Source organism: Scomber scombrus, chromosome 22 (genome assembly GCF_963691925.1).
Source record: "Scomber scombrus chromosome 22, fScoSco1.1, whole genome shotgun sequence".
NCBI classification, from domain to species: Eukaryota; Metazoa; Chordata; class Actinopteri; order Scombriformes; family Scombridae; genus Scomber; species Scomber scombrus.
In genome coordinates this window covers 5404487-5424138 of record NC_084991.1, presented here as the reverse complement: position 1 = coordinate 5424138, position 19652 = coordinate 5404487, and positions in this window count along the sequence as shown.

Here is a 19652-nt window from a genome sequence, read left to right as displayed (position 1 = left end):
GCTGCCAAAACCCACTAACATTGTGCTAACCACTGCAAAAAAAACTCTCATCTTACTCAAATGCACCACCTAATGGCAGAAACCATACAACACATGAACAAACAATACTGCATAAAGAACACTTAATCCTATATCATTGCATCTTGTAAATTAAAAGGCAATTTATTATTTTGGCTAGTGGATTCTTTTATCTACCAGTCCCCTTTGGCAGGTGAGGCAACAAATCAATTTCAGACACTGCATGTATCACTACATTTTTTGACAATAGCTGCTTACTAATTAGTAGCACATCATGCTTCAGCCAATGTTCCTTCCATTCTGTTCTCTTTGGCTTGACCGCATTTTGGATCCTTGAGTTTATTCAGAATGACTGACGGTCCTCGAGTTAGTTTTGGGTTCCGCTAGTTTTCTTTTCGAAAATTAACTTATGCACATCAGGCTCAAGTCGGTTTTCCACGAATGTTCCCAGATCTGGTCCAAAATTTCTGACGCATGAAGACAGTCAAAGTTAACGTAACTACTCAGTCTGGGCAACCACTTTCATCACATCTTTTACCTCTTCCTGTCCCTTTAACAGAGCATAAACACCAGTGCTGCCCTATGTCCCAAAGGACTGTGATGTTTGTTATTATGGCAGCAACCCCCCCTCTCCTTTTTGCTCTTGCTTTGCTGACCTGACCTTCCACTGTCCATTTGTCTATGTATGTGTGTGTGTGTGTGTGTGTGTGTGTGTGTGTGTGTGTGTGTGTGTGTGTGTGTGTGTGTGTGTGTGTGTGTGTGTGTGTGTGTGTGTGTGTGTGTGTGTGTGTTTGTGAGAGAAGGGCGGTGGCGGGTATTATATGGCCCTCCAGGCAGCTGTAAAAAATGACTTATGGCACCGAGGCTTTCCAGATGCAACAGTAGCTTCTCCCGAAAGCATAGAGTGGAAGGGAGCGAATTGATCTGCTAGGAATTGGAGGGGGAAGAAAACCAAAGGAGCAATAGCCGCTTTCTTTTCATGTACTGCAGAGGAGATTAGGGCTTAAGCTCTGGCTAGTCGCATAGCAAGAAAAAAATTCTAATTGGGCTAAGAAGGGGATTGAGGAGGAGAAAAAAAAGGAGTCAAACAAGGCCACTGCGTGAAGCGCCTTTCTTGCTCACTTGTATTCCCCTGTGTGAAAATATGACAATCCAATTAGCGCTTCATTTCAGACAATCTGTGGCTGTTCCCCAACTATCAAACCTGAGAGGGGAAATAGAAGAGGGGCAAGGATAAAGTCTTGACATTTCTGTTCTAGGCATATAGGCAATATAAATGCATGGTGGAGATATATCACTGTTATAGGTCCAATCAAGTGGCCTTTTTCTGTGTCTGTGCAAGTAAGGAAAGTAAGGATAAGGGCCCAACAGAAGAAAAAAAATCCATTTTTGATTGATGGAATTCTGTTAGTCTCACCTTAATCATTTGCAAGCGTGACGATATGAATCATGTGGCAGAGAATATTGCAAGTAACTTAGTGGACAAGGTTGACCAACCCACCTTCAGCACTTTCAATAAAGCCAATACGATACATCACCCAAGTGTAATAGCTATTTTTGGTTAAATCACCAGAGATTTAATGGAGGAAAAGGCAATTTGATCTACACAAAGTACAACGCTAACGCTAGGCAAGATCATCAATAATGGACAATTTTCAAAACTGTTCAACACATTTAAGTATTTTTTGCCAGTGCAATGCCACTACAGTATGGAAATCACAGCTATGGCAAATAAATGATGGTTTAAGTATAGTTAGGGTAGGTACAGAGATGTGGTACAATTTCACCATCTTCTAAGGTGCATGCAGGAGGGGAAAAAATCTCAAGGTCAAAACTTAACAGTGTTGTCAGTGTTTATTGTGACACCAACATGTTTTGGCCTGCAGCCTTTATCAAGATCATCAATGACTACATTTAGGCTGGATGAGCTGGGGCAGGGTTTTTGTTGTAGGATAAAGCAATGATAACACTTGGGTAAGATTAAGGAAACATCGTGGTTACAGTCTATGAAAAAAACTGATGGAAGTACCACACCACAACCATCCTCCATACCCAGAAAGAACAGACTCCTGCATTGGCACTGAACATGATAATTGGACATTAATCAATCATAAATCAAAACATTTTCAGTGTTTATTTCCCAGTAGCCCTGTGTCTTTGAGAGAGATACCAAACCTTCATTCAAAAAGGCACAGTGAGTAAAATCCACAGCTTCATGCATAAAATTGTAAATGTAATCTCCGAAAAGTCTGCGCTCATCTGCAAACACTTTGTCTCGCCCTGGGCTCCAGCATAATGTGTTTAAACTGACATACGCACACAGAGAGAAAAGGGCCAAACTTAAGAGCCTATTTGACCGAATTTACCCTTTACCCTCCTTCGGCTGCTTCCCTTTATTTTTTTATTTTGACAGTCATCTGTGAACAGATGCGGGAGTGTGTCAGCTGTGAATCTAACGTAATCAACAGTTTTCCATAGAGTTCCAGTGCAATGGGACCAATCTATGAAAGCGCCAGTGTAGTATTGATGTTTCTTGGCAAGACTCCAACTTTGCTCCCAGAGATCTGAAAGGGACTCCAACTAAAATATTGTGTGAGTTAGAGCCAAGCCTCGACAGCACATACAGAGCTGGACGAGCCAAGAAAAAGGATTTTGCCGCCTAATCGAACAATCAACTGCTCAGACTGTGTTTTATCACAAGAAAGTTGGACAAACAGTCAATGATTGTCTTGTTCATAAAGGAGCTTTTCTTGGCATAAATGGGCATCAATCGGCAAGAAACAACACATCTTCCCAAGCTGATACTATGTGCCAGATAAGGACATGTCACTCACTTTACTGTACTGTTACATTAAAGAGTTCACGCACTGTTGTTAATCTGAAAAACCTGTTGAAACAATGCCTTCTCTCACTCTCTCTTCTCACTTCCATCACTATCGTTTATCCCCCTTTTCTTCAACCATGAACAAACCGAGTCTATTTGTCAAGGGAATCATTTCAGGACCTCTGTCTTATCTGAGCTGTTTGTTTAGACAAGAATCCAATCTGAGTCTGAGCTAGCGGGACATCAGGCTCAACACGAAGTAACAGGAAGGAGGCACTGAGGTAGATAAAATCCTCCAGCACAGACCACTCATTCATGGAACCAACGAAGGCTCGTCCGTTTACCCTCCTATCCATTATAACCCTTCTTGACCTTTTTGAGAACACTTGCAAGTGCCTTCCACTTTTACACAACTAGAGTAGTAGAGCCACTCATTGCTATGCCAGAGCTAAGACAACCCCCACAACCCGTTGCTTCAGAAGCAGAGCAATTTAAAAAACTAAAGCTGAACAAAAGATAAAGTAGATGCCTATCTTTTCGCAAAGTCTTGTTCGATTGGCCTCTGAGCAACATGTTGCTTTGTATTTTCTGCCAAATTATCTGTTTATGCTCAAAAGCCCTCGTCATTTGTCCTCCATCTGCCTTCCGACTTTACTCCCCCGCCTGATCCGGTCTATCAAGCCATGCTGAGACTAATACGAACCACACTCATGTCCATAAATACATGCGAGCACATTGGCGAATCAGATCAATGCTAATTCCAGCCACACTCTCAGCAGGAGTCCCTCTGATGATCCTGAACTAAAGGGGGTGAGACATTTACAACCAACCAACCCCCCACCAACTGCACACATCTGATCAATGACCTCTGACCATGCGAGCAGCGACCTTGCGGGTGTATCGAAGACGAACACCCAACTGTGTGATTGGAGCCGTGTGTCGTGGGGTCAAAGATCAAGACAGGCACCTAGAGGAGCTGCGTGTGGCGTCTAGCGGGAAGCGACTGGTGATTTTTAAGTCGAAAGTGAAGGCAGCAGGGTGCCGTTGCAATTACTGTTAACGCCCTTCAAGTGAAAGCACAGGTTCAAACCCCCACGGTAGCAAACGACAGCCTTGCTGATGACTCTAAGAGTGGGACATGTAGCTGAACTCTGTCCCTGTGGTGAGGGCAGGAGCTAATTCTAATTCCCTCACACAGTAATCAATGGAGTAACACACACACACACACAAAAATGCAATTTTCGGCAGGGCTTATTTGCATTTGAGTTACTCAGTTTAATGACCTTCTTGGGATAAACACTGACAAATTAGCATAGTGTTGTGATCCAGTGCAGGGGACTGTTTCTAATTCAGTTTGTGAACACTTCAGCTGTGATTTAATTTCCTCCCAATTCAAATAAGCAATTGAGTGGCTGTTGCTGTTTGAGCCAATATTATATATCAAATCTCACACCTAATGCCCTAATTAGATGGTTGTTGCATGAATTTCAGGTGATCAAATAAAATACAAATTAAGTTGCTTGCAGATGAATGATGGTGCACATTCATCATATAAAGATTGATGGTCCTTGGGCAGGAGGGGGTGGCTGTTTCTGGTGATGGAAACTCTCTGTGACAAGGAGAGGGTTAAAGTCACCATCTAAGCAGGTTATTCCAACATGCTCCAATGACTGCATCATCAACAAATTCTGCCTGCCCGCAGTGTGACATGACATCTCCCCTGCAGTTTTCAAATCTAATGACCAATATTAAAAAGCCTAACCAGTACTGAACTGGAGTAAGCTGTGGAAGAGATGATGACAGGTCTCCTTCCCAATTTAGCTCCCACTTCTTTTTTTTTTGCACGAGCTGCAACACCCTCACCACAGATACAACCTCCAACCATGGCACACACACATATTACCCATCTTCTCTTGAAAGACAACGCCCCACCTCTCCACACCCCTACCCATTTACTGCCACCATCGCCATTCGTCTTGCGTGACACGTTTGGCAGTAATGCGGCTATCCGTCAGCGCCGCCGTGTCACAGCGTAAATCATTGGCAACGCTCGATGAGCCCCGAGACGTCACACCCGCCGAGCATGGGGAGAAGAAGTCAGACGCGAGGGCGGAAAGACAGACAGTGAGAAAGAGGGGGAAGAGAGTTGGAGGTAGAGAGAGAGAGAAACAAAAAGATTATGGAGATTGGCAGTAACCATGGTGATTCTGCTTGCTATTTTCTGTCCAAACTCGCCTCCCTCAATTCCCAAGAATGGACCAAATGTTTTAGCATCAGACAAGGACAATGTTTGAGATATGAGAGGAAAGATGAAGACCCTTACTCAACTACACAACACTTCTAACACTATTCTATACTGCTGTAGTACTATGTCAGAAATATCTTCCAAACTTCATAATTACTCAACTGCGATTCAGATTCAATTGCTTCTACCTTGCCTTTCGGGTATGACCTTTTTCATAACTCCCATCATACAGCACAGAGGCGTGTCCAAAAGCTCATTTCAAGCCCTGACATTTATTAGAGCAACCTACAGCCATGGTGATTGGCTCAGCAGTGTGCATAATAAAGGGCAAAACCATACTGAAGATGTTTTTTACTACCGCAAAAAATCAGTAAATCTTGCCAAGCATGGTAAGGGAGCTCTCAGTCTGCACACATCAATCTCCAGAGGGAAACAGGATCAGAGAATGTTCTCTGAGCCTCGGCCGGCGGATTTAATAATCGGTTGCTTTTCTGTATGTTTTCCAAAGCCTCGCAGATACGTATGAGGACAAACCATTTGCTTTCCAAAAAGGAGGACATCGGGATGTTGAAAGTGGTCTGTCACATTTCTGCATCCCGTCTTCCTTTCACTGTCCATGCATGACTGGCTTGTTTTAATGGCTTCGAAAGGAAAAAAATGAGGTTCCTTCCCTTCTCTTCTTTCCTTGAGCTTTCTTCTAAATAATAAAAACAATCCAAACTCTTGTGCTTAAATGTAATCTCTTACTACATCGAAAGAAACCAAACCCCAAGATTAAATTTTGTCCCAACACAGCGGAAAAACAGCATCTCCTGGCGCGTTTAAGGAACTGAACAATTATCTTGTTTGCATCTAAACTTATCCCTCAGCCGGCATCTGAGGCCTTGCCTGGCCTAATTCTCAATTGTTCTCATGTTGAGTGGATAAATGTGTGTCATTTTAAGGACAGCTCTCCAGTGGGGGGCTGTAGCTCTGGGACAACATGTACATGTCAGCTCCACAAATAGGCAGATCCATCGACTGCAGGCATGACATGTCTTCCTCATCAGCTCATGCTAGTCTGTCAGTCTGTCTGTCTATCTGCTGTAATACAGCATCCGTTATGATGTATGAGCTTCCTTCAGTGGCAGGGGACGCGCCCTTGTTCAAAGTCACTGCCTTGGGCGAGTTACTGCACTTTGGAGAGCTGCCCTCTCATCCCTCCAGGAGGACAGGGCGCACCTGTGCATGCACTCGCACTTTCTCACTATTCTCACACACTGTCTTGCACGTGTTGGGTCATGTTTGCACAGATAAGCTACGAGTCATGTCAGATCACACACAACCATACACAGTCCTACATTTACATTTACATTTACAGACAACTGTACACACACATACACATAGCAGACTTGCATTACTAGCAGGCACTGGCCAGCTTTCAGGGCTCTTGGCAGGCTGACAGTACATGGAGTTTCATATGAGTGTGTGTGTGTGTGCCATGGCTCCAGTCTGCCATAGGCACAAAGCCTGTATAGAATTTCTAGCTGGTATGGCTTGATCCTGCTCTGCTCTTCTGACTGGAAATCTGAGTATATGGATTACTTACATATACAGTGTGTACCATCTATGTATATGTAAGAAATCTAAAAATGGTGTTAAGAAATCAGATAACACAACAATCGATTTAGGGCTCACTAATGAATCCATGAAACCTAACCTGAGCTGTCACACATACTGTATGGACAAAGCGGATCACAGTGAAAATATGATATATTCTAAGTTTATAACTAATGTTTCACTTTGATCAGTAGATTTGATTTGAGTGTCCAGGCTCCTGTGGTGCATTACGAGCGACACAAGCTCTCACATCACAGCAGAGGCGTGCTGAGAAATCCATTAAAAGCTCCTCTGAGGCTGTGGACATTAGGAATATGTTTAGTGGAAAGCACATCAAGGACTGTAAATGTCCTTGGGTTAGTAAGAAAATAAGAAATGCAGCATGGAGAACGTAAGTCAAGCTGGTTTCTGACAGCAGCCGTCACATTTTTGGATTGGCATGACTGTGAGGCAAATAAGTGGTAATGGCTGTAGCCTGAATAAAGAAAAGGTGTAGCTCAGTTAGACTTGATATCCACAGAGGCAGCTCGCTGATTTGGTGCTGATGAGGCCAGACAAGAAGACCTTAAATATAAAAGGCTTCAAACAGTCAAGCAGACTTGTCAATTACGGGGAAAGAGGAAGACAAGTCTGTCGGTTGTTAGGGAAGGAGACGAATGACACCTGTGCTGATTCCTTCAATCACAATCACCACATGCTTGACACAAATTGCTACAGTATGTTAAATTAACAATGACGTAAAAGCAATATAATTAATGTTAAATCCAAGTTAATGATACAAGAAGGTGCCAACACCGCACATTTCCTCATGAGGCTCAGTTGGAAGAAAATTGGTTTGCAGCTGCAAATACCAGTAATATTAAAGTCATGAATATGTGATGTGACGCATACTATATAGCGCATAAAGCAAATAAATCCATTCTCTTTTTTTTGTTATGCAAATCACACTTAATGCAATTACAGGGAATTAATGCTTACTGCTGGAGCAGTGGCACACAATATGATGGCTAAATGATTCACATTACTAATAATCCCATGACATGTCTGGAGTATGACAGCGTAACAGCCTCTGCAGCCGTGATGTCATCCTCTGCACTGATGCTCCACAGTCTGCAGACCGAGATACCACCAGGCAGAAAACATCTCAGTCATCCTTCAGGGAATAAAAAAAAAAAAAAGAAGATATACAGCTCCAAGATTATAGCTAATTATCATAATTATGCTCCGAGACTTGAATCATAATTAAATTGGGATGATTTGAAGCAACAAATTCACCACACAATATCATGGCTATTCCACTAGATAGTGGCCATTCTAAATCAAACACCATCATTTAATAATCATATCTAAAAATTTTAATTTTAATACATTTTACAAAGTCACATGTACTTTTCTAGAGGAAAATGGATATTCGGTGTATTTACTTGAGCTAAACTGGAGGAATTATGCAACACTAAGGTTTTTAATTTGCCTCCAACTGAAGTAAACAATACACTGGCAAATTAAGTGTATTGACCGTGTGGTGGGGTGACTTCTTGGGCTGGAAAAGCATCCTACGACCAGAGGAACACATGTTCAGTACAGTCACTAGTGGAGGTAATGTGTTTGCTTCAAAGAACCCTTGAACAAGATTCATCTTAAAGGTCTAGTAGACATTTTTTGACATGTGCTATTAGTTTATTTGCCCATAGATGAGAAACATTTAGACTACACATCTCTACACTAAATATAAAACTAGAACCAGGAGGAATCCCACACATTCACACTAATAAACCACTATAATTACAAATATGACAACACTCTGAATTTGATACGTAAACTCCTTTGTTCCTTTATCAGTTGGAATACCAGAGCTTAAACAAGTAGAGGTTACGGCAAGGGTGGGCGACTATCTATCTATCTATCTTTCTATCTTTCTATCTATCTATCTATCTATCTATCTATCTATCTATCTATCTATCTATCTATCTATCTATCTATCTATCTATCTGTCTATCATATAAATAGCATATTCTTTTTGGATATTCCAAGTAAGACCTTATTCTGTATGTAGCATTTTCAAATTAAGACATGTGGGACATGCCGATATTATTTGGGTTTTAGGAGCAGTCTTTGGACATGTATAAGGCGCATTCAGAACACACAGCCTCTTGCCTGTTGACTGTCAGCTCTGTGCCTTGTAAACAAATTGAGTAGGCAATAGTTTGCAAGGCTGGGATAGAGATGTGTGATGGGCTGATTGTGGAACGCTCTCCTGTGAAGGGAAAATGACACATGCTGGAGCAGTGGGGCAGACAGAAGAGAGGAGTGAGAAGAGAGTGGAAGGCTGGAAAAACACAGGGTACCTTCTCTGTGACGGGGCTGGAGGGGACTGGTTATCCAGACAGATGCTGATGCATAGAAAAACACTCAGCAACCCAGGTACTGGATGTGCCTGTAATTATACATTTATAATATCAGTCATACTGTATCACTACTGTATCACTTAGAAATATCAGGCAGCTTTTTCGCCCTGCTGGTTTACTTCACTGCCTGCAGAAACTTTGTGAATCCCGTTCCCACTGGAGCATACAAAACCCTGAAAACCATCTGCATGTCAATGGCAATATTCATTTTCATTAGCCATGTAAACGCCTTAATAGGAATATTGTGTTTTTATGAATAAGGGCAAAAACTGGAATATTTTTGTACATGTAAACGTAGTTAGTGTCTCATTTCATTTTATATAAAGTACTTGATTCATGCTTCTGATGATGTTGCACATAATTAACAACCACTTTCACAATAAATGTGCTCATAACCAAACTGGAAACCAATGTCAGGCTCACTTAAGTCAGGTAACCCAAAGGAACGTGCTTCATGGTAGAGGCACGTGGAGTCCTGTCGTCACTGTAAGGTTACAGAGGCTCCATGGCTCTTTTTCCACCAGGGCTAGTCACTTCCCGCTGCTCGCAGTCTTCATGCTAAACTAAGCCAACCAGTTGCTGGCTGCGTCTTCATAATTAGCGTGTCGGAATGAGAGTGGTATCAATCTTCTCATCTAACTCTCTGCAAGCATGCAAATAAGCGTTTGTCTTGCTCCAGGATCCTTTGAGGGAAGCACACGACAGTGGTGACTGTTAAATATGTGGTCTTCTGGTAGTGGGAAACCCTCCCAAAACCATGAAGTCACCCCCATTACACGATCACTTCCTTTGCTTAGCAACTGTGTTTACTTCAGCCTGAAGCAAATTAAAAACATCAGCACAACATGTAATACCTCTGTAAAAGCTCATGTAAAAGAACTCAAATTCCACTTACCCTTTAGAAAACATGAGTAATTGTGCAAAGAGGCTTATTTACCAAAATGCCAAACTATTTCTTTAACCTCCTCATTAACAGAGTCTTCTACAAAGCAGAATACTGTATATAATAAAATATGCAGAAACCTTAAAATGACTAACAATTTTCTCTTTGGCCCATGTCCTTCATGGTTCTCGAAAAAAAAGAAGAAAGAAAAGTCGAGTAAAATCACCAGCTGTACTTTTTGGAGCGTCAGACATACTGAAAGACACCAGAAATGTTTTTTTTTTCTCTCTCTGTGCCACCAGTGCTAATCAGCCAAATCTCACAAGCCCATCCAAAAAGATAGAGATGAAGTCATTCCCGTTGCAATTTACTCACTTCTAGCGATTACGTCACCGTCTCATAGCAACCTTCAGACTTACGAAAAGCTTACCTTAGGGCGCTTTCTGCAACGAGCTCTCTCTATCCCACATACACACGCCATGTCTTTTCCTCATTACCATTTCATGACTCAGTAAATCCACACACACCTTCCCCTCTGCCAGGTGTGAAAAACTACTTGAATGTAAAAACCTGTTGCGGTCTCAAGGTTGCAGTTAGCAGATGTTGGAAATGAATGCAGAACGATGCAGTGAGACAGACGTAATAAATCAAAGGAGGGGGTGGAAGATAATGCCCTGCCATGTGGCCTTGGATTCGCTGATGGACTTTTTTTTTTCTCCTCTGTCAACAGTCTTATATTAATGAACTGCAAAGCTGCAAAAAACGAGACCTGCGGCGAGACTGATCAGAGACGGGCCACGTACATCTCCCCCTCCATGCCATGTGGTGGATGCCTTTATATTCGGAGTCCCTTGCTGTGCCCTGATTGTAGTTTTTTCCTTATGGGACAAATGGAAAGATAATTAGACAGTGTTGGTTAGAGCCACCAGAACCACTGAGCTATCCAAGGCATATAACCCTGTTGCACTGCAATATAAATAAATGTAACCATTGATAAAAAATGTGTTCAATCTCTTTCACTTGAAATTATATCATCGAAAATATGCAACAAACTGAACACATGTGATATATCATATTTAGTGTTCGCCAGCAGCTGCACAGAAGAATGTTAGCATTCACTTAAAAGTTTTATTTCTGACCACCTGATAAATCTTTTTAATACTAACTCTTCTTTTAGCTTTCAACACACCCCCCCCAAAGAAAATTTGTAGCTCTTTAGCTGCTAAATGCTCCACTAGGTTCGCCAGTTAGCTGCAAACTTTGACAGTCTGCTACTTGGTGCTCTACAGGCAGTATATGGTGAGTTTGTCACGGTGAGTTTTATGTCTGAAAACTGCTACCTGCTGTGGTTGGAAACAAAGTTGATGAGAGTGGAGAGACTGAATCAAAAAAGGAAATATCTGGGCCATAAACCAAAACTATGAGCTGAAAGAAGCTCTGTTGAGCTGAGGGTAACTGCAGAGTTGGGTGATAATTCTCTAAATTCATTCCCACAACTGACCCCTTTAATATTAAATTCAGTAATTTGATAATCAACACAAAATTACAATTACAAATATTTATTAGTGCAAAAGAAAGAACAAAAGAAAAGAGAAGAAAAAGATTAGTATTTTTTGTGTCAGGGTACTTCGGCAAAAAAAAAAAAAAAAAAAAGATAAACTGATTTGATCAAATATCTGTATTTCTTCTTATAATACTGACATACCGAAAACTGAGATGCTTCATGAGGGTTTAGTATGATATAGAAATAGGTTACTTGCTAGAGTCAGATTTAAAAAGAAACTACAATAGGATATGAAGTGAGGAAATCAGTCCTGTCAGTAGAGTAGAGTGTGCATGAAGGTGAAGATGGTATGTGAATGTTGTAAGGTGAGTAAGGGCGAAGAACAGTAGTGAACAGCAGGGGTAGTTGCACTTTTGGTCCATAGTATGTATCCCAAATCACTGGATCCTTCAGTTTCTGTAATACAATTCAATAATGTCTTATGTCACTACCTCACTGCCTGGTACACTTTTCCAAAATCCATGCCTCGGGTTTGTAATGCAGACTTGCTGTTACAAATTCTCCAAGCCCAAGATAAGAAGCATGATTACATCACCAGGGTAAATTTGTCTGGCATTAGGAGGCTCATCCAGATCCACTGAAGACACTATGTACAGGCTGGTTTCATAAACTGAGTAGTACCAACCATGACTGGTAAAGTGAATGGTTTTTTTAACAGCAAATAGCCATGAGCAATTACTGTCATCAAAAGGATAGAAGAATAAACAGACTAGTGCACATAAATAAGCAATAGGTAACCATATTTCCAGATATGATATTATTTCCATGACTAAAAACAGACTACCCACATGAGCTTACAAGACGCATCCAACAAACTCAGTTCCTAGAAAAACTTATTTTGTTGTTCCCAAGCTTCGCCATTTAAAATGTCCTGAAAAACACATTGCAATAAAACCTATTTCCTTTGTGTTTGTTATACCATGTTGGCCAATGTTCATGCCAACAGCTCACAAACTGATGGTAAAAATATACTCTTGATGTAGCAGGTGTTTCCAGGACCATAAAAGAGTAAAAGTTCAACCACTCCACAAATCACAAAGCTGTGAAAACCGCAATATGAGCCACAGTGTTGGTGTGACTGACAGGTGATAATGTCATCATTACTCATGTTTCATTGGAAAATCAGTGCACATTAGCTGTGGAAGCTTTACGACGTTTCCTACAGCTTTGACGCACTTCAGGGGGAGAGAGCACATATTGAACCAGTCAGCTCCAATACACAAGGGGGCCACAGTTAAGCAGCAGAAACACATGTAGCCAATAATGCCAAGCTCTCTTACTGTAGGTATATTAGGGTAAAAAAAAAAAAAAAGCTTTCAAACCTCTGTTGGTGGAACAGTACCTGCTTGAATCCTACTTTAGTACTGCAAAAATGCCAGATAGGAGTTGACTTGGACATGAAAGTTAAAAGCAAAGCTGCCACTTTGGACCACTCTGATCACTAGGCCTTAGATGGACTGGTTATCAAGAAAATGGCAGCTGTCCACGTTTTTCCAGTATGGGAAAAAAAAAAGAGGGATGAGTGAACGGAAACGGGACAAATTGCCTTCATCCATCCTCCCTGTGATGCCAACTATCCCTGCATGTGGCCAAATGACAGGGCTGCCTTAAAAATAGTGTTCAGAGATGGCTGACGGGTGCTTTGCGGCCACCATTACAAACATCCTGTCACATATGGTGCTCGGCCGAACATGCCAACACACACTGTGGCCGGGCAAATATGGCTGCAGCCCTGAGGTCAGGACAAATTGCCTTGCCGGGTGTCTTTGCCAGATGAGAGCTGTGGATACTCAACAAGGATATACAAAAGCGTGGGTGGTTGGGCTCTCGAAATAAAAATAAAAAATAAGTTTAGACTGCTGCATTTAAAATGAACTAGTGTAGATATATAGTATGTTGACATACTGCTATCAGTGAAAATGCTCCAACAGATAAGTCAGATGTTGGGGTGTTAGTGTAGTGTAACCTATCGTGAGTAACTCTGAGGTCAGTGCCATGTTCAAGGGCACTTCTGCAATGCAAGCGGGGGTGGTATAAGCAGCCACTTCTGCCATTCAAAAACATGGCAGCCTACATTTATAAAAACACCACATCTAGACATGACAAAACCTAAAATGCTCATAGTGGTGATCATAAAGGAGTCTGAAGGGGAATATGTGAAACATCTAAAACCAAGAAAAAGGCCAAAATCGGAAACATAATGGGCATATATGATATAGCAGTTGGAATCAAATGTTAAAACACCTATGATAAGGGTGGAGTGATGATGCAAAGACAGATGTAGAAGACCCAATTTTAGCCCCTGGAACATTCTTGCTAAATTACTTGTGTATTTCAACTCCAACATCAGGAGGAACCTTTCGGAAACAATACTAAGAATCCAACAATGCTAGCACCTATGTGAGGCTGCATAGTAGTGCTTTGAGTTTTACAACAGCAATTACAATACCAACATGGTGCTATTTAGCATCTTAGTTTAGTACGTAATCCATGCCATAAATCATAAGTATCCGACTGCCTGAAATTTTGACCACATAATTGCGCTACCTTAAAAAGTCAGGGGTATTACTAAAGTCAAAGACATACCATGCTAGTCATCTTACTTTAGCTTGTTAGCATGCTAAATTAGCTAATTAGCACTGAACCCAAATTGTATACAGCTGAGAATGAATGACAATTTGGATCTAATGGCACTACATAAAAAGTAGTGGGAACACACCTGTACCAAACAATGACAATCTGACCAGTATTTGCCTAGACATTTTATTCTCATCCACGAATCTCATGGTGGCATTTGGGGATTGGGTAAGGTGATCATTAAAATCAGAGGGATTGATCTGGGAACCATCAGCATCTGTACTAAATGTTCTGCTAATCAACTAGATGTAGATATTTTTCACTTTATGCAAACACGTACCTGCTGGGTAGCACTAGAGGGAAGGTTGGGGGGGTTACCAAAATCATTTATGAGTCATCCTCTGGAGACCATGAATTTCTGCACAAAATATCATAGCAATCCATCTAATAGTTAGAGATACCTCAGTCTGGAGGCCCTGCCAAAGAGACTTATACAATCAAGCCTAATTATTTACAGCTGACATAATCTGACACCTGTGATGTTTGCCAATTCAACCAGTGAAAGTGATGGTCAGCTCCAGCTAAGAATGAAAAGCCTGCTAGCATTCCCCTAATATATATTTTCCTAAATTTAATTTGTTGTTGTTTACCATCTGAAAAAAAAGGGGCAGTTTAAAAAGATTTTCTTGTGTCAGAGTTTAGCAAATGTCTCCATAAACCCAAATCTAGTTTTTTGCTTTTGCCAAACACTACACTTTCTAATCAGCTCCATCCAATTAAGCAGTATAGCGACATCAAGTTTAAAGGAATAGGCCCTTGAGTGGAAGATCACTGGTTTAGATTCCCTTCTGAATGAGCATCAGTATAGCATAACTATAAAGGTCACAGATGTAATAGCTGCAAGAGCCTGCATCCATGAGCAGCCTTATTAATTAAATGAACCCCTGCTAGCTCACTCAGTCTCCACTGATAAGAGCATCAGTTAAATGCCATAAATGAAAAATTAAAATATACATGAAAGGTGGACAAGAAGGCTACTGCTAACCTGATTGACATTTGGTCTGACTCTAATACATTATGCATCAAAGAAGTCATCCTACATCCCATTGCCATTACTATTACTGTTATTTAATATTCATTTTTTAACTACCTGTTTGGTTCTTTTTCTGTTTTCGATCTCTGGTCCTCCTCCCTACAAACATACTCAACCCAACCACACATACAACACCTCACAAACATCACCACAGCTTAACAACTCAGCCTCCCACACCTTAACTATAACCACATTGTTTTATTTCCTAAACTGTCTCGCTGTCCTGTCTTAATGTCTGTATATTCGGACACTGTCCAACTGTCTTGTCTAATGTCATTATGTATTTTGCTTTGTTAAAAAAAAAAAAAAACTAATTAGATTATCTGGCCATGGAAGAAAAATAATTGAAAAAACAAACAAGCTATGTCCCTGACAACGCCTGCAGGGTCAGTGATCAAAATCACTGCTTCGCCTGCTGCACAATCCCTCCATCTTTTTCTAAAATAACATAAGCTCCTGGGGTGCACATGGAGCTCAATACTAATAAATATAATATCCAGCATGGTTGCAGGCTGAATAAGAGTAAGGAGTTTTTAAAAAAAGTGAATATAAAAGGGTGGAGGTTTGAAATCAAGGAGAGCTGAGGGTAAAGTAGTGAATCAGGCACTGGGTTTAAAGAGTGGAACATTACAGATAACACAAAGACACCACAGACCCATGTGAGGATGATTCACGACGAGGAAAGTCCAGGCAAATGTCTGGTCAGATATTCTACACCTCTGGCCAAGCCTGGCATTAGTAAACTGCAGAAACACTGCAATTACATGGTTACTGCAAATGCAGTTTTCCAGGATAATTAGTGACCCTCTATTTCAAAATGAAGGGGTTTCCTAAAGGATGATCCACGTACAGTATGTCATTTCTGCAACATTTAGTATCTCCAAAACGATTCTGGAACCCAAGTGCTTTAAGATGGTTCAACCCATGGCTGTATATTACCAGGCAGTTAGTGTAGATTACACCCTGGTTTCTAAGGCTATTACAATTTTGTTGGCAACTGGAAGGGAAATTAACTCTAAAATCTTTCTTTTCTTGATTTGTGTACAGTTGCTCATGCTGAGATACTGACTGAGGTGTCCAAAATGATCAAACAACCAGGCGTTAATAAATTCTCCTTTAGGCAGACTCAACCTTTTAAGCGGTTCAGTTCAAATCACTGACGGCATTATTTCACTTACTACCAAGTGGAATGTAGAAACACAGCTGGTTTGATTTGCCCAGGTTTTATGGGAATCCACACAACACAATGGAGGTGAAACGCATCTAATCACTATGGTACCACAAAAAGCAGTGAAAGTCTCCTGATGACTGTTGCATAGACCTCACCATGCAGCTTTTATTGTCACTATTTCTTCAGTAAAAAAAAAAAGTAGTTCTAATAAAAAGAAAGCGTGTCACTGTTTCTGGAACGGCAGTGCTGCTCTTTTAAAATGTAAATTGTCAGTGCTGAGCAACATAAATTGGATTCAAATTACCTCCATTCTATTGGATAGGAGACTGAAGATTTCTCTAAACCTAAGAAAATAAAACCCAAACCTAACTGCATGGCAAGATACCACAATGTGTGTTATAAAAGAAAAAGACACAAACAACAAAGAGGGTGCTTTTGTTTGTGAATTAATATTATGTTTAAAGAAATAGACTATTCCAAGGGCTGATTTGATATGGTGTGCTCTCATGGTAACGCTGCCATTACTGCTGTGCCACAGTCAAACTGAACACATTTACACTGACAATGAAAGCAGAAAGGTTCTAAAGAATCAGGATTGGTGATTGCCCCCTCTGATAAATAAAGATAATAGTTATTTAGCCTAAAAGCACAAGTTTAAAACTGGTTATACACGTGAATAACTTGTATAAGCCAAACTGCCTCATGTAGGCAGGTCACTCTCTTTGGGGGTCCTTGGTAGGTCCTTTGTTGATATGCAGCTTAAAATGTTAGCAGCAAAAAAGAGAATTTAATTAGATTAAGATGTCACATTGATTTTATAGATACAAGGCTTATTGGTTCTTGCTTTTGAGCAGCAGGCAACACCACAGCCAAAAATAGATTTTCAGTGTTTATTACAACTTGACTAAATGGCATTAATGAGTTTAAGCTTTTTGTATACCATCCATTTCAATAGCATTCAGTTGTATTTCAACAGCTATCAGGTTCAACGGGATATCCTGGACAGATGTTTGAGCAAAGGCACTCATTAGGTGAATTCCTTTACATACCTTCGTGTTATACAGGGGTTTACATGTGAGATACCAATGCTGTAATGGTGGCTTATTATCTGCCACCTAAGCTAAAATATACAGCATGATGGATATATATGAGATATTGCATCTTTGTTGGCATTTGTTGGTTCTTACATTTGTTGGTTGTTTCACAGTGAGGGGGAAAAAATCTGCCTGGCATCAAAATTGTGTGTGTGGTGACAGCATAAGGTAATGGAAAGCGTCTCACTCAACCATTCGGCCTCAACAGCACAGCAAAAAAAAAAAAAAAAAAGAGAGAAGTAAAAAGGCAAGTGAGTGATTTCCATAACCCACTAAAGACAGAACCACAGAGGCCTGTGGGGGCAAGAGCAGCTAAATGACCTAAGTAACCACCAGCACAAGAGCTTTCCATGTTACATTTTTATACTTACACCGTCTGCATGACTCACATCTTCAGACGAGTCAGCAGTCACCTGATTTTCAAGCGCATTCCTCTCATCACTGAACTACTTAACATTAGGTTCTAGTCACCGTGTCTAACCAGTGCTCGCCGTGGCAATGGATTGATCTGCGCGTTCACTTCAACCATCCGTGCAAGTGTGTTTGGTCATGCACCAGAAAAACTGGACAGACATATTAAGACACACACACTGAAAGAGAGAACATTTACTGGAGTCAGTTTATATTAGTATATAAATATATAAGGCTTATTCTCACTGTGTTTCTCTAGAATTTCAGCAGAAATTCTTAAAAATGACAGCATTTACGCAAATGACAGACTATTAGTTGTCTGATTGAGTAAAAGGCAATAAAAGAGAGAGAGAAAAAAAAGGAAAAACATCAACCATAAAATTCCAAAGAAGTAGAGACACTTCAACATTTTTGGGAAACACACTTGGCTTTCTTGCTGAGAGTTAGATGAGAAGATCGATACCACTCTCATTCAAGTGTGGGTTCAATCTTCTCATTTACCTCTTGGCGAGAAAGAGAAATAGCGTATTTCCCAAAAATGTCAAACTATTTCTTCAAATTGCTTGTTGACCAACAGTCCAAAACCCCACATTTAACTTACAGTAATCAGAGGAAAACAACAAATTCTCTGTGTGCCAGTGTGGAATCAGAGAATGATTCAAATGTTTGCTTGATAAAAAAAGAGGACAAAGGATTCATAGATTATACATTGTTTTCTGCCAGATTTTTGTTAATCTAATCCACTTATCGACTCATTTCCCAAACCAACGCTATTAGAAGAAACCAAATGAGCCCGACAGCAAGTATTCAGTCAACCTGAATTGTTGTTTAGAGCCAAAATTCAATATCTGATTTCATTGTGTGCTTTACACGCTGATGCCCTTCAAGCTGCTGAAGGAGTCTTGCCTTCATTTCAATCCTATCAGAGGGGGACTACACTATCTAAAAAGCTAATTTCGATCCGATATTTCTAACCAAGGCGGTGTCCTCACGATACAGTAAAAAGAACGCAATTAAAGCAAAGATGGACACTGTGAGATAGAAAAAGGGGGTTGGTAAAAAAAGGATTTTATCACCGCTGGAGGTCCACTCCATTGTTTATTAACTCTGTGACCAAAGAAACATATCAGCAGGCCAGATTGTTAAGTGCTGGCATGTTCCCACTTGGCAGAAGCTTCCTCTAAATCACCCCCCTGCCTCCTCCCTACCAAATCTCCTTCCCTCTGTTCTTTCTCTGCTGTCTTTAGTTAACATGCGGTCTAATATGGCGGTTTACAGGCAAGCCATGGTGTGTTAAGAAACCAAACAGCTCATAATTGCTTCATTATGTATTGTTAGAGGCAATTATAATAAAGGAATCAATCCAAGGACCTTTGAAAAGGAAGTAGAGCAAAGCACTAATGTTAGTGGTTCTACTGCCTTTGTAACCAAATAGCTAGAGCTAGGAATTCACTTTTGAGGCCATGCAAGTTCATGTTCAAGTTCTTTATAAAGAACTTTCACATATGTAACACACTCTAGCATATTGGATTGTCTCCACTTTTTAGTAACAGTGTCTGAGGACAGCTGACTGCTTTTTCTCCCGGTTTCTACTCAGCCTTCAACTTAATTCAACGGACGTGATTCTGTCGTGTTTCTGCCTGATAAGTAAGCTAATAGTCACAGTTTAGCTAACGTCACTGCCTTTCTCTAATTAAACTTGTCACGATCTATTCAGCAAAAGCGGGTCATGATTGTTCTTTTATTTGCTGTGCTGAAAATCTGTGAA